The sequence below is a fragment of the Muscardinus avellanarius genome, assembly GCF_963383645.1.
Source record: "Muscardinus avellanarius genome assembly, chromosome: 4".
Classification (NCBI taxonomy): Eukaryota; Metazoa; Chordata; class Mammalia; order Rodentia; family Gliridae; genus Muscardinus; species Muscardinus avellanarius.
This window is the reverse complement of record NC_137789.1, coordinates 107,119,648-107,134,204: the sequence shown is the minus strand read 5'-3', so window position 1 is coordinate 107,134,204 and position 14,557 is coordinate 107,119,648. Positions and strand designations below refer to the sequence as shown.

Below are 14,557 nucleotides of genomic sequence, written 5' to 3'. Positions count from 1 at the left end.
CACACACACACACACACACACACACACACACACACACGGCTGGGGGCATAGCTCGAAGGTAGAATGCCCGTGGGTCCCATCCCTGACATTGCAAAATAAATAAAACATCTAGCTGTGCCTGGACTTGGTAAGGGTCAATTAACCTAGTTAAATACCACAAGTTTTCATCTCTCCAGGCTCTCAAAGGCTTTGGCCACATGGGATAGTTACACAGTTCTTTCCCTTAAGTCAACTATTTTTTGCAGTACTTGGGACCAGGGCATTCTACCTCTTAACTACACCTCCAGCCCTACTTTATTTTTATTTTGAAACAGGGTCTCACTTAGTTGCAGAGGGCTTAAGCTGAAGCTGGACGTGAACCCGCGATCCTCACATCTCAGCCTCCCAAGTACTGGAATTACAAGGGTTCGCCACCACGCCCGGCATTCAACTCACAATTTCACAAGCAGAAGAATGATCACAAGTTGGCCAGACAGACCTTGTTTGAAACTTAAAAAGACTCCGGGTAAAACTCAGTGGCAAATATAGCTCCCCGAAGTTCAATCCCCAGTATGGCAAAAAGTAAAAATAAAAATAAGCAATCTCAACAGTAACTAAAATAGAAATTTACTAATTTTAAAATAAAGCTGGGCTTGGGGGCACATACCTGTAATCCTTGTATTTTGGAGCCTGAAACAGGAAGATCTCAGATTCGTGGCCAGCCTCAGCAACTTACCAAGTACCAGTCTCAACATAAAAAGAAAATAGGGCTGGAGATGGGAGTGTGATTCAATCCCCAGGACCACAAAACAAACTTTTCCAGAAATGGCCCTGAAAACATCACTTTTCGCGGGCAGCCTAAAATACACTTTTGTTCAACCACAAAGAACTAGAATATTCCTACTCTTACTAGAAGTTTTAAAATACAACTTCTAAAAAACATGGCTACGATCATCAGACAGCACGAAGAGGTACTACTCTGCCGAATGCGGAGAACCAGCAGCCTGCACTCGGAACCGCGGCGGGCGACCCGGCCACATGGCCTCTGCGCTCCACGCGGCGGCCCGACGGGGGCAGGAAGCCGGGCCGCGCCGGCGTCGACCACGAGGAGAACCGCGCGCTCCGACCCCAGCCCGCCCGCCCGGCGGGGTCGCCGGAGCGGCTGGGTCGGGCGGGCGCGCGGCCGCCAGTCCGGGACCCGGGTAGCGAGAGGCGGGGGGGGGGGGGCGGGGGGAGTCGGCCCGGCCGAGCTCCAAAGTTGCGGGCGCAGATAAGACCAGCAACCAGATGTGAGAGAAGACAAAGTAAGGTCAAAGGGAAACACGCGGCCGCCAGCGTGCTTCCCGGGGCAGACATGTTCCCGGAGACGCAACCCCATACCTCTCGGAGCAGAAGGCCGCGCAGAGACCGCGCTCGGGCACCCGCGCCGCCACGAGGAGGAAGGGGGGCGGGCGCCGGCGCGGCGGGCGTGGGCGGAGCCGCCTCCGAGTCTTGAGCAACTCGCGGGGCGTCGCGGCCACGTGAGCGCCCGCCCCTTTCAAAGCGCGCGGGGCCGGCGACGCGCCCAGCCCGCCCGAGCGGGCGCCGGGGCCCGGCCTCGCGAGCGTGCGGCCCCAAGCGGGGGACCCCACCCCCGCACCGCCGCCCCACTCCGCGGGCTCACGTCCCCTCGGCCCCGAGCGTGCGGCGGCACAACTCCGATGCCCGCCCGATGAGCCCGCGGCCCGGGCCCGTCCGGGGTGAGGCGCTGGGGCTCGGCTGGCGACCCCGGGTCCTCCCTCCCTCAGGGGCTCATTCCCCCGGTCCCCGGCCCGGATCCCGCCTTCCTGACGCCCGTGCCGCCCTCTGGGGGGACTTGGACCCGTGTGCCCCGGGCTCGGACCCCCATCCGTCCCCACTCCCCTCCGCCAGTGACTCGGATGCCGTTCCCGAGCCCAAACCCCAGGCCTGCGCCCCCGCCCCCGCCGACCTGGACTCGGGGCCCCCTCCCGCAGCCCCCGTCTCAGTCCCTCGGCCCCGCCCGCACGTGGACGCGTCTCCCCTCGGCGCCGAGTGAGCGGCCCGGGCCCTCGGAGCCCCTCCGTCCGCCTGGCCGGCTCACCTCGGGCCGGGTCGCCACTCCCGCTCACACCGGGCACCGCGGTCGTCCCTCGCCGCGCCGAGGGGAGGGTGGAACGCGGGGGACTTGGCAGTTGTAGCGGAGGCAGTTGAGGCTTGTTTACCGTCTCCGTGGAAACTCCGCGGCGCGCTCGGGGCGGGGCGGCCGCGGGGCGGGGCGGGGCCAGGCGCGCGGCGGGCCGCGGCCCTCAGCTCCGGCCCGTCGAGAGCACGCGGCGCTTCCGGGAGCCCTCCGCCTCCCGGCGTTCTCGGCCCGAACCCGACCCCACGCCCCGGGAACCTGGGAAACTGCACCCCCGAGAGCCCACGTCCCCTTCCCACTGCCCGCTGCCACCGTAACCGCGGGCTGGCTTCCCCGAACCCCACCTTCGTCGGGAAGACGCCGCGCAGTCCTGCTTCCACGACGGAGCCGGAAGGACGCAAGGACCGCGACGGGGCGGAGTCTCCAGGGCGGTAGTCGGAGGGCGGAGCCGCGACGTTCTATTGTGATGTAACCAAAGCGAAGCTAGTGATTGGCTATACGTCGGAGGGCGGGGCCTAAGCCGGGGAGTGGGCCTGTCCGGGGGGGGGGGAGCCGCGGGGCGCAGGCGCGTGCGCACTTTCGGGAGGGGAGGCTCCTCTGTCGCTCCCCCTCCCTAGGACCTTAACTGCGGGTTGAGCCCGGCGGAAGAGCGTGTCCGTCCTACGGGGAAGTTAGAGAAGACCGCCTAAAACCGTATCTGAGCCGGGCGATGGCGCGCCCTAGTAATCCCATTACTTGGAAGGCTGAGGCAAAGCAGGAAGATCGCAGTTTTGGGGCCAGCCTCAACTTCTTAGTGAGACCCTCCACAGTTTAGTGAGGCTGTTTCAAAATAAAGAATAAGGCCGGGCGTGGTGGCGCACGCTTGTAATCCCAGCATTCGGGAGGCGGAGACCGGAGGTTCGCGGACAGCCTCAGCTACTTAGGTCCTTCCCAGCTCAGTGAGACCCTGTTTTAAAAAAAAAAAAAAAGACAAAAAAAAAAAAAGGGCTGAGGGCGTAGCTCGAAGTTACAATGCCCCCTGAGTTTCATCCCCGTTACTGGAAAGAAGGAAGGAAGCAGGGGATGTAGGTTAGAGGTAGAAAACCCCTCAGCTACTTGGTGATGCCCCCTTCCTCCCAATTTAACGAGACTCTGTTTCAAAATGAGTAAAAAATAGGGCTGGGGTTATAACTCAGAGATAGAATGCCCCTGGGTTCCATCCCCAGCATCGGGAAAAAGAAAAGAAAAGCTCGTTTCAGTAAAGAAAATGAGAAGCTTAAAAATAACTGCCAAAGGCAAAAATGTCAAAGAAAAAAAATTACGTAATTTGAGGCAAACTTGCACAAAATGGGTCCTACAAAAATTAGATATTTCTGTAGGTGTTAGTGAGACCCTGGGTACCATCCACAGTGCTCCACAGTGCTACAAAATGATTAATTTAAAAAACCATAATATGGTGACACGCTTTTTTTTTTTTTTTTTTTTTTTTGGCGGTCTGGGGATGGAACCCAGAGGCATTTGACCTCCAAGCAACACCCCCTGCCCAATTTTTTATTCTTTATTTTGAGACAGGGTCTCACTGAGTTGCAGAGGGCCTCACTAAGTAGCTGAGGCTGTCTACAAACCGCGATCCTCCTGTCTCAGCTTCCCAAATGCTGGGATTACAAGTCACCACACCCGGCTACACACCTTTAATCTCAGTGTTTGGGAGAATAAGACAAGAGGACCACAGGGTTGAGGACAGCCTCAGCAAGTAGAGATAGTCATCAATCTACCGAGACCTTGATTGCGCCTGGGTTGAATACCCAGTACTAGAGAAAAATAAGTGCATCACAGCTAACACTGTGTGTGTGTGTGTGTGTTGAGATAATGGGGATGGAACCAGGGGTATTCTAACTCTGAGCTACACCCAAGCCCTATTTTAAATTGTTTATTTTGAAACAAGCTCTAAATTGCAGAAGGCCTCACTAAAAGTAGCTGAGGCTGTCTACGAACTGCAATCCTATCTCAGCCTCCCAAATGCTGGGATTACAAGTATGCACCATCACTCCCGGCCTTACACCTAACACTATAGAGGTCTGTTTCTGGAGGGGGAAAAAATGGCAATCTGAGTCAAATATTTAAAAAGCTACACTTGAGCCGGGCGTGGTGGCGCACGCTTGTAATCCCCACGCTTGGGAGGCTGAGACAGGAGGATCAAAGCCAGCCTCAGCTACTTAGTGAGGCTCTCAGCAATGTAGTGAGACCCTGTCTCCAAATAAAATATAAAATAGGTCTGGGAGTATAGCCCAGAGGTAGAAAGCCTCTGGGTTCCACCCCCAGTACCACCAAAAAAAGAAACCAAAAAACAAAATAAAAAGCTACACTTGAACCAGGCGTGGTGGTACACGCTTGTAATCTCAGTACTTGGGAGACTGAGACAGGAGGGTCGTGCAGGTTCGAAGCCAGCCTCTGCTACTTAGGCTCTCAGCAATTTAGTGAGACCCTGTTTCTAAATACAATATGAAATGGGTCTGGGAGTGTAGCTCGGAGGTAGAAAAGCCCCTGGGTTCCATCTGCAGGTACCACAAAAGAAAAGAAAGATGCACTAGGCATGATGGTGCACACTTGTAATACTATTAATTTATGTATTTATTGCGGTACTGGGGATGGAATCCAGGGGCATTCTATCTCTGAGAGACATCCCCAACCCTAATTTTTTATTATTTATTTATTTATTTATTTATTTATTTATTTATCTGAGGCTCTGGGGATGGAACCGAAAGGGATTTGACCTCCGAGCTACACCCCCTGCCCTATATTTTATTCTTTATTTTGAAACAGGGTCTCACTGAGTTGCAAAGGGCCTAAGTAGGTGAAGCTGTCCACGAACCCCGAACTTCCAGTCTCAGCCTCCCAAATGCTGGGATTACAAGTGTGTGCCACTATGCCTGGCTTTTTATTCTTTGTTTTTGAAACAGGGTCTCACTGAGTTGCAAGGGGCCTCAATAAGTAGCTGAGGCTGCCCATGAATTGTGATCCTCCAGTCTCTGCTTCCCAAATGCTGGGATTACAAGCATGTACCACCATGCCTGGTGATACCATGTTTTAGGATTTGAGTACGTTCATGTGTAGGTCCTTTCCTACTGTGATGGCCAGCACCACTCAAGACTAGTACCTTGGGACCAGGCCTTCTCCACAGATGTCTTGCCTCATGTCACCAAATGCCACATGTCACCAAATGCCACACACCTAGTGTGTGCATGCCCAGACCACGTAACTCCTTAGCAGTGGCTCTTCTCTTCCCCTCTATCTCCACAAAAGTGTCTCCCCTTAAACTCCAAAATCAAAACACATTTGTTTCTATTTTTTATTTAGTTTAGTTTTTTTTTTTTTTTCCCCCAATACTAGGGATGGAACCTAGGGGCATTGTACCTCTAAGCTACACCCACAGCCCGATTTTTTCTTTAAAAAAACAGGGTCTCACTAAGTTGCGGAGGGCCTCACTAAGTATCTGAGGCTGTCCGTCAACCACAATTCTCTAGTCTCTGCCTAATGAATGCTGCAATTACAAGCATGTGCCATCACGCCCAGCCCTATTTATTATTTTTTTATTTTTGTTGTACTGGGGATTTAACCCAGGGCATTCTACCTCCTAGCTACATCTCCAGCCCTATTTTTTATTCTTTTTTTTTTTTGAAGATTTAAAGAAGTTTATTAAAAAGATAGTTACAGCCCATGCCAGAATGGCATGGGGAGTGGGTCCGAGCCAATTCACCACCCCCAAGATACAGCATGTGGCCCCAAAGAAACAAACAAACAAAAACCAGAAAAGCCGGGCTTGGTGGCGTACACTTGTAATCCCCGCGCTTGGGAGGCTGAGACAGGAGGAACGCACGGGTTCAAAGCCAGCCTCAGCTACTTAGTGAGGCTCTCAGCAACTTAGTGAGACCCTGTTTCCAAATAAAATAAAATAAAATAAAATAAAAAGGTCCGGGAGTATAGCCCGGAGGTAGAAAGCCTCTGGGTTCCACCCTCAGCACCACCAAAAAAAAAAAAAAAAAAAAGAGAGAGAGAGAGAGAGAGAGAGAGAGAGAGAGAGAGAAAAGATAGAAATACAGAAGATAGTTACAGCCCCATCAGCCCCATGCCATTCTGGCATGGGGGCAGAGGGGTTGAGCCAATTCACCACCCCCTTTATTCTTTATTTTGAAACAAGGTTTCACTAAGTTGTGGAGGGCCTCACTAAGTAGTTGAGGCTGGCTGTAAATCTGTGATCTGTCTCGGCCTCCCAAATACTGGGATTATAAACATGTGCCACTATGCCCAGCTCAACAGGAATACTTTAATAGGTTCTGGACACTCCAAACCTCTGAACCATCTGTCATGGATGAATCATTTCTAGAGAGGCATTTTTTTTCTTTCTTTTTTTTGTGTGTAGTGCTGGAAATCAAACACAGGGCCTACCACATACTAGGCAAGCACTCTACCACTGAACTAAACCCCAACCTGGTTAATTTTCCTGATCCCTGTAGAAAAATGTACCTTTGATGTGGCATCAGTGATGTGTGTGTGTGTGTGTGTATGTGTGTGTGTGTGTGTAGTACTAGAAGTTGAACCCAGAGGCGTTCTATCTCCGAGCTACAACTCCAGTCCTATCTTATTTTTATTGTGAAACAGGGTCTCAGCCAGACATGGTGGTGCGCACTTGTAATCCCAGTACTTGAAAGGCTGAGACAGGATGGCAAGTTTGTGTGGCCAGCCTCAGCAACTTGATGAGGCCCTCCAAGATTTGATGAGACCGTGTTTCTAAATAAAAGAATAAAATACGTTCTGAGTGAGACAAATCACTCATTTTCCCATGACCTTTTAAAATTTGTCATTTTGTTAAAATACTATACCTATACTAATTCAGTGGACTATGCTTTAGTGTATTTATAAATGGTGAAATCAGTTTCTGGAATTAAACTTTTTATTTATAATTTTTTTTTTCTTGTGGTACTGGGGATGGAACCCAGGGGCATTCTAGGAACCTCTGAGCTATACCCCCAGCCCTATTTTTTATTTTGAAACAGGGTCTCACTGAGTTGCAGAGGGCCTCACTAAGTAGCTGAGGCTATCTGTGAACCATGATCCTCCACTCTCAGCTTCCCAAATGCTGGGATTACAAGCCTGCACCACTAGGCCCAGTTTACAACTTTTTATTTTAAAAAAATTAATAAATAAGGCCAGGCGTGGTGGCACACGCTTTTAATTCCAGGGCTTGGGAGGCTGAGACAGGAGATTACACAGGTTCGAAGCCAGCCTCGGCTACTTAGTGAGGCTCTCAGCAACTTAGTGAGACCCTGTTTCCAAATAAAGTATAAAAATAGGTATGGGAGTATAGCCTGAAGGTAGAAAGACCCTAGGTTCCACCCCCAGTACCACCACAAAAAAAAAAAAAAAAAGAAAAGAAAAGAAATTAGCTGGGGCGTGGTGGCGCATGCTTGTAATCCCTGCTCTTGGGAGGCTGAGACAGGAGGATCACACTGGTTCGAAGCCAGCCTCAGCTTCTTAATGAGGCTCTCAGCAACTTAGTGAGACCCTGTTTCCAAATAATGTATAAAATAGGTCTGGGATTATAGCCCGGAGATAGAAAGCCTCTGGGTTCCACCCCAGTACCACCAAAAACTAAAAAAAGGAATTAATAAAATAAAATAGGGCTAGGATTGTAGCTAGGAGATAGAATGTCCCTGAGTTCTATCCCCAGCAACCCCCCAAAAAAAGAAAAGAAACAGGATCTCACTAAATTGCTTAGGGGCTCCCAAAGTTGCTGGGGCTGGCCTCGAACCTGCAATTCTCCTGTCTCAAACTCTCAAGCACTGGAATTACGGTGTGCATTACCATGCCCGGCTCACCTTAACAGTTCTTCTAAACAGCTTTACTCTGTATTATATCTTGGAAAGAGGGTAAGTCTCCAGCACCACAAAGAAAAGAAAAAAGGAAGGAAAAAAGGGATTTCTGTAAATTAAGCTTTTTAAAAGAAATTTTATTTTGAGGCAGGCAAATTTTATTTCTCACTAAATTATTTGGTCTGGCCTTAATCTTTTGATCCTCCTACCTTAGCCTCTCCAGTTGCCGGGATTACAGGTGTGTGCCACCATGCGCTAAATCCAATCTCTTTGACTCTAAATCCAAACTCAATGATGAGATATTTTGAAAATTCAGAAATGGTTTGAAGATAACATGCTCTCAGTGGGGAGGTCTGAAGTTTTAGCATCCAGGAAATAACAAGATTTGTTCTCCATTTACATAGATTTCTTCAGAGAATATTGTTTCCTGTGTGTGGGTGTGCAGACCTGGCTAGAGGCCAGTCAGTCCCTCCTCCTGTGCAGCTGATTAAGTCCACACCCTCAACTACCATCCTTATCAGAACCCTTAGCCTGTGCCCCATTATACACCCACCCTAATCATCCAGTGACAGGTACCAGACAACCAGGGACAGGCCCTATGCTTTAGAGGCCCCTCACATTACTCCAGTTGCCCATCCTGGAGCCTAGGTGCCCTGCGTAACCCTTTTCTTCCTGTAAAATCCACAAGAGATTACTTGCCCACAACCCTTCTTTCGCTCCTGCCTCAGGAGGGAGCCCCGAAGGACTCTGTGTTCTCCACAGAGAATTTCGGGTACAGTAGTCTCCCTTTATTCTGGTTTTGCTTTCTGAGCTTCCAGTTACCCATAGTCAACTATGCTCCTAGAACAGTAAAGCCAGGGGTGGTGGCGCACACTTGTAATCCCAGTATTTGAGAGGCTGAGAGAGGAGTATCGCAGGTTCACCACCAGCCTAAGCTACTTAGTGAGGCCCTCCGCAACTTAGTGAGATTCTGTTTCAAAATAAAGGATAAAAAATAGGGCTTCTTTGGGAGGCTGAAACAGGAGGATCCTGGTTCGTGGACAGCCTCAGCTACTTAGTGAGGCTCTTTGCAACTCAGACCCTATTTTATATAGCTCGGAGGTACAATGCCCCTGAGTTCCATCCCCAGTAATGCAAAAATAAAATAAAAATAAAAATAAATAAGGCTGTGGGTGTAGCTTGAAGGTAAATGCCCCTGGGTTAAAATCCCCAGTACCACAAGAAAAAAAAATAGTAAATGGAAAATTTCAGAAAAAACTCAAAAATGTTAAATCATGCCCTGTTCTGAATAATCTGATGACATCTGCAACTGTCCTATTCTTTCCCACCCTGGTTTTGAATCACCCAGTGTGTCTACTGTATAAAATAACTTCCTGAATCCTGGTCTGGCGTCCAGGCCTGTAATCCCAGTAGTTGGGAGGCTGAGAAAGCTTCAGCAATTTAGCAAGGAGCTGGGCGTGGTGGCGAACACTTGTAATCCCAGCATTCTGGAGGCTGAGACCCAGAAGATCGCAAATCGGGGACAGCCTTAGTTACTTAGTGAGGCCCTCTGCAACACAGTGAGACCCGGTTTCAGAAAAATAAAGAATAAAAAAAAAAAAAGGGCAGGGGCTGTAGCTTGGAGGTTGAATGCCCCTGGGTTCCATCCCCAGACCCCCCCAAAAAAAAAAAAATTTAGCAGATCTCAGCAACTTAGGGAGACCCAGTTTCCAAACATAAAATAATAATAATAATAATAATAATAATAATAATTACTATTATTATTATTATTATTCTCCTGATAATAAGTATATTTTTGTGTGTATGTTATACTGGAGATTGAACCCAGGGTCATTCTACCTACCTCAGCTACTTAGTGAGGGCCTCCGCAAGTTAGTGAGGCCCTGTTTCTAAATAAGAAATAAAAAAAAAAAATAGGGCAGGGGGTGTAGCTCAGAGGTCAAATGCCCCTGGGTTCATCCCCAGACCCTCAAAACAAACAAACAAACAAGGGTAGGGGTATAGCTCAGAGATAGAATACCACCAGGTTCAACCACTCAGTACCACAAAATAAATACACATAAATAGCCAGACATATAGTCTAACAGCAGTCCTCCTTCCCTGACCTCCAGGCACTGGCTTCCCTAGCCAACATTTCAGGGTTCCTTCTGAGTCTCCACAGTCTCCTCCAAAGGGCAGGCTGCCATCAGTTACTAATATGATGACATCTGGTGTAGGTACTGTCTCACTGTTACACAGTCACGCAGACCCACGGGAGCCCAGGACTCCCTGCTTCATTTAGAATCTGTGAGCAGGTAAGAAGTGTCCCGTTCTTTTCTTTTCTCCTTTTTTTTTTTTACTCCATATGAACCCAGGAGCATAGTGTGTATGAGGTGTATGAGTGTGTGTGTGTTTATTCCTGGCATGGAAGCCAGGTGCCTTTTACCTCGAGGCTACAGCCCCAGACCCATAATTTCTTCTTCTTTTTTTTTTTTTTTTCTTGTAGTGGTAGGGATTAAATCCAGGGTCATTTTACCTCGGAGCTACACCCCCAGCCCAATTTTTTGTTTTTGTTTTTGTTTTTTTTTTTTTACTTGGGATGGAACCCAGGGGTAGTCTACATCTGAGCCATACCCCCAGCCCTATTTTTTTTCTTTATTTTTTTTTTTTTATTTTTTGTGGTTCTGGGGTTCCTGGAAGCCCTTCTAACTTAGGGCTACACTCCCAGACCTATTCTTATATTATTTTTTATTTGGAAACAGGGTCTCTTAAGCCAGAGTGTCTGGCTTCGAACCTGCACAATCCTCCTGTCTCCGCCTCCCAAGCGCGGGGATTACAAGTTTGCGCCACCACACCCGGCTTTTTTTTTCCTTAATTTGAAACAGGGTCTCACTGAGTTGCAGAGGGCCTCACTAAATTGTAGCTGAGGGTGTCCTTGGATGGGGATTCTTCTGTCTCAGCTTCCCAAATGCTGGGATTACAAACCTGTGCCTCCACGCCAAGCTATTCTTAATTTTTGAAACAGGGTCTCAGTAAATTGTGGAAGGCCTCACTAAGTAGCTGAGGCTGGCCACAAACCTGGATCCTCCTGTCTCAGCATCCCAAGTACTAGGATTACAAGCATGTGCCACCATGCCCAGCTCCCAGACCCATATTTTAATATTTTATTTGGAAACAGGGTCTCCTTGAATCACTGAGAGCTTACATTCCTGAGATTGGCTTTGAACCTTCAATCTTCCTGTCTCAGCCTGCCAAATACCGGGATACTGGGATTATAAATGTATACCACCCACCCCACCCCAGCTAATCCAAGAGCATTCTTTCCCTGAACTACACCCCCAGGCCTTTTTTGGGGGGGAGGGGGGAAGCATCAGTGTCATGCTAAATTGCTGAGGCTGAAGCCTGGCATGGTGGTACATGCCTGTAATCCCAGTACTTGGGAGGCTGAGACAGATGGATCCAGGTTTCTGGTCATGTCAGCTACTCAGTGAGGCCCTCCACAACTTAAGTGAGTTTCAAAATAAAGAATAGGGCTGGGGATGTCTGGGTTCAATCCCTGGTACCACAAAAAAATAAATAATAAATTGCTGAGGCTGGCCTTGAATCTGCACTACCCCTGTCTCAGCCTCTCAAGTGCTGGTATTATAAATGTTCCTTTCAAATCTGCACACACTTAAATAACAAAATCATTCCAGGCATGGTGGTTCAAGCCTGCAATCCCAGTATTGGGAGGCTAACACAGGAGGATCTCACTCTGCAACTTAGTGAGACCCTGATTCAACTAAAAATTAAAATAGGGCTGGGGGTGTGGCGCAGAGATTCAATCCTGAGTTCAATCCCCTGTACCTCCCCAAATTTATATCATTTACAGAAAAATGGATGGACTTGGAGAACATTAAATTAATTGAGATTAGCCAATCACAGGAAATAAAAAGGCATATGTTTTCTTATATATGCAGAAGGTAGGGAGTAATTGGGATACAAGATGGACTTTATTTTTTATTTTTTGGTGGTACTAGGAATGGAACCCAGGGGCTTTCTACCTCCAGGCTATACTCCCAGAACTTTTCTTATATTTTATTTGGAAACAGGGACTCACTAAGTTGCTGAGAGCCTCACTAAGTAGCTGAGGCTGCTTTGAACCTGCACAATCCTCCTGTCTCAGCCTCCCAAGGGCTGGGATTACAAGTGTGCGCCACCACACCCGGCTCAAGATGGACTTTAGATAATGGAGAAGAAGCCCAGTGGAGGAAGAGAGGTGATCTAAGGGAGCCAGGAGAGGGAGGATCAATGAAGGAAACACTTCCATGGACAGTGTGTACATATGTGAGAATACCAATGTCACTCTCAACAACTTGTATGAAAAAGGGCAGGAATGGGAGGGAGCCAGGGAAAAGTGTATAAAGTGCTGTGTGGATGTATGTCACTATCAATGTGAATTGCATAGCCGGGCGTGGTGGCGCCAGCTTGTAATCACAGCATTCGGGAGGCTGAGATAGGAGGATCTCGGCTCACAGCAGACAGCCTCAGCTGCTTAGTGAGGCCCTCTGCAATTCAGTGAGACCCTTTGTAATCCCAGTGCTTGGGAGCTGAGACCAGAGGAGTGCACACATGCTGGGTGTGGTGGCGCACGTTTGTAATCTCCGAGTTTGGGAGGCTGAGACAGGAGGATCGCACAGGTTTGAAGCCAGCCTCAGCTACTTAGTGAGGCTCTCAGCAACTTAGTGAGACCCTGTTTCCAAATAAAATATAAATGGGTCTGGGAGTATAGCCCAGAGGTAGAAAAGCCCCTGGGTTCCACCCCCAGTACCACCAAAAAAAAAAAAAAAAAACAAAACAGAGGATTGCACACGTTCAAAGCCAGCCTCAGCTATTGAGTGAGGGTCTCAGCAACTTAGTGAGATTCTGTTTCCAAATAAAGTATAAAATAGGTCGTGCTGCTGGGAGTTGTCTGGGAGTTATTTGGAGGTTGGCGGCGCGGGGCTGGAGGCCCACAGGGAGAGCGATTGTGTCGCACAAACAGATTTACTATTTGGACAAATAGACGACAAGGAGATCGAGTACCGGCATGTCATATTGCCCAAGGACATAGCCAAGCTGGTCCCTAAAACCCATTTGATGTCTGAATCCAAATGGAGGAATCTTGGCGTTCAGCAGAGTCAGGGATGGGTTCATTATATGATCCATGAACCAGAACCTCACATCTTGCTGTTCCGGCGGCCACTACCCAAGAAGCCAAAGAAATGAAGCTGGCGAGCATTGCCTGGCCTCCAACTTTGTGCAGCTGTCCTTACCTCTGACGCCTTTCTGATAACTGATTCTGTTGCCTTCTTGTTGCCCACTTTGATACTTAAAGGATGTTCAATACACTGTTTGAATGTGCTGGTAACTGCTTTGCTGGTTGAGTGGCACCACCACTGTTCTTCCAGATGTGTGCCACGTGGCTTCATCCTCAGCGGAGCGCGACCCCGAAGCCTGGTGCTCTGTGGCCATTAGAACGCCCTTGGCAGGTGGAGGATGCAGCTGGGAATCGGCCTGCTGCCATTACGGAAGTGTGTAAACTTGCGGTTTTATTTTCTCCTGCGGGTGTTGTATGTATGGTGACTTGCAGACTTACGTTTCAATGTACTGGAAACTTTACATTTTATTCGAAATATCTGTTAATGTTAAAAGCCTTGATTAAAGAGAAAGTTTTATAACCTAAAAAAAAAGTATAAAACAGGTCTGGGAATATATATACCCCAAAGGTAGAAAACACCCCTGGGTTCCACTTCTAGTACCACACACACACACACACACACACACACACACACACACACACAAGAGAGGGAGAGAGAGAGAGAGAGAGAGAGGGAAAGGAAGAAAGGAAAAGGAAAATAGAGCTGGGGTGTAGCTCAGAGGTAGAATGCTAGAATGCCACTGGGTTGTTTTTTTGTTGTTGTTGTTGTTTGTTTTGTTTTGCTTTGCGGTACTGGGGATGGAACCCAGGGGCATTCTACTTCCGCACCATACCCCTAGCCCTATTTTATAGTCTATTTTGAAACACGGTCTCACTGAGTTGCAGAGGGCCTCACTAAGTAGCTGAGAATGTCTGTGAACCAGGATCCTCCTGTCTCAGCCTCCCAAATGCTGGGATTACAAGTGTGCGCCACCACACCCATCTTGCCTTTCAGTTTAAATCCCCATACTGAAGCCGGGCGTGGTGGCGCACGCTTGTAATCCCAGCGTTTGGGAGGCTGAGACAGGAGGATCACGCAGGTTTGAAGCTAGCCTCAGCCACTTAAGCTCTCAGCAACTATGAGACCCTGTTTCCAAATAAAATATAAAATAGGTCTGGGAGTATAGCCCAGAGGTAGAAAGCCTCTGGGTTCCACCCCCAGTACCACCAAAAAAAAAAAAAGTAAACTGCATTATGATGTGAGACTACGATGCACCAAGAGAGGTATAAAAACAACCTGCATGCACATCTCTTGAGCTTTCCTTGAAGTTATTAGATGGCCTGTGGTCCTCTGCCAAGCACAAGGGGAAGGTATTAAGGTCTAATACACCAAGAGAAAATAGGAAACAGGATACACAAGCCCAGAGAGCAGGCACAACAGGGCAGTCCTGT

At 48.6% G+C, this 14,557-nt stretch overlaps 1 pseudogene across 1 annotated transcript; it reads left to right on the top strand.

Moving 5' to 3' along the window:
* The first annotated feature begins 2,828 nt into the window (after nt 1-2,828).
* Nucleotides 2,829-13,194, top strand: LOC308262386 (cyclin-dependent kinases regulatory subunit 1-like; annotated as a pseudogene). The gene is made up of 2 exons: nt 2,829-2,841; nt 12,945-13,194. The product of its transcript is annotated as a cyclin-dependent kinases regulatory subunit 1-like (transcript).
* The last annotated feature ends 1,363 nt before the right edge of the window (nt 13,195-14,557 follow it).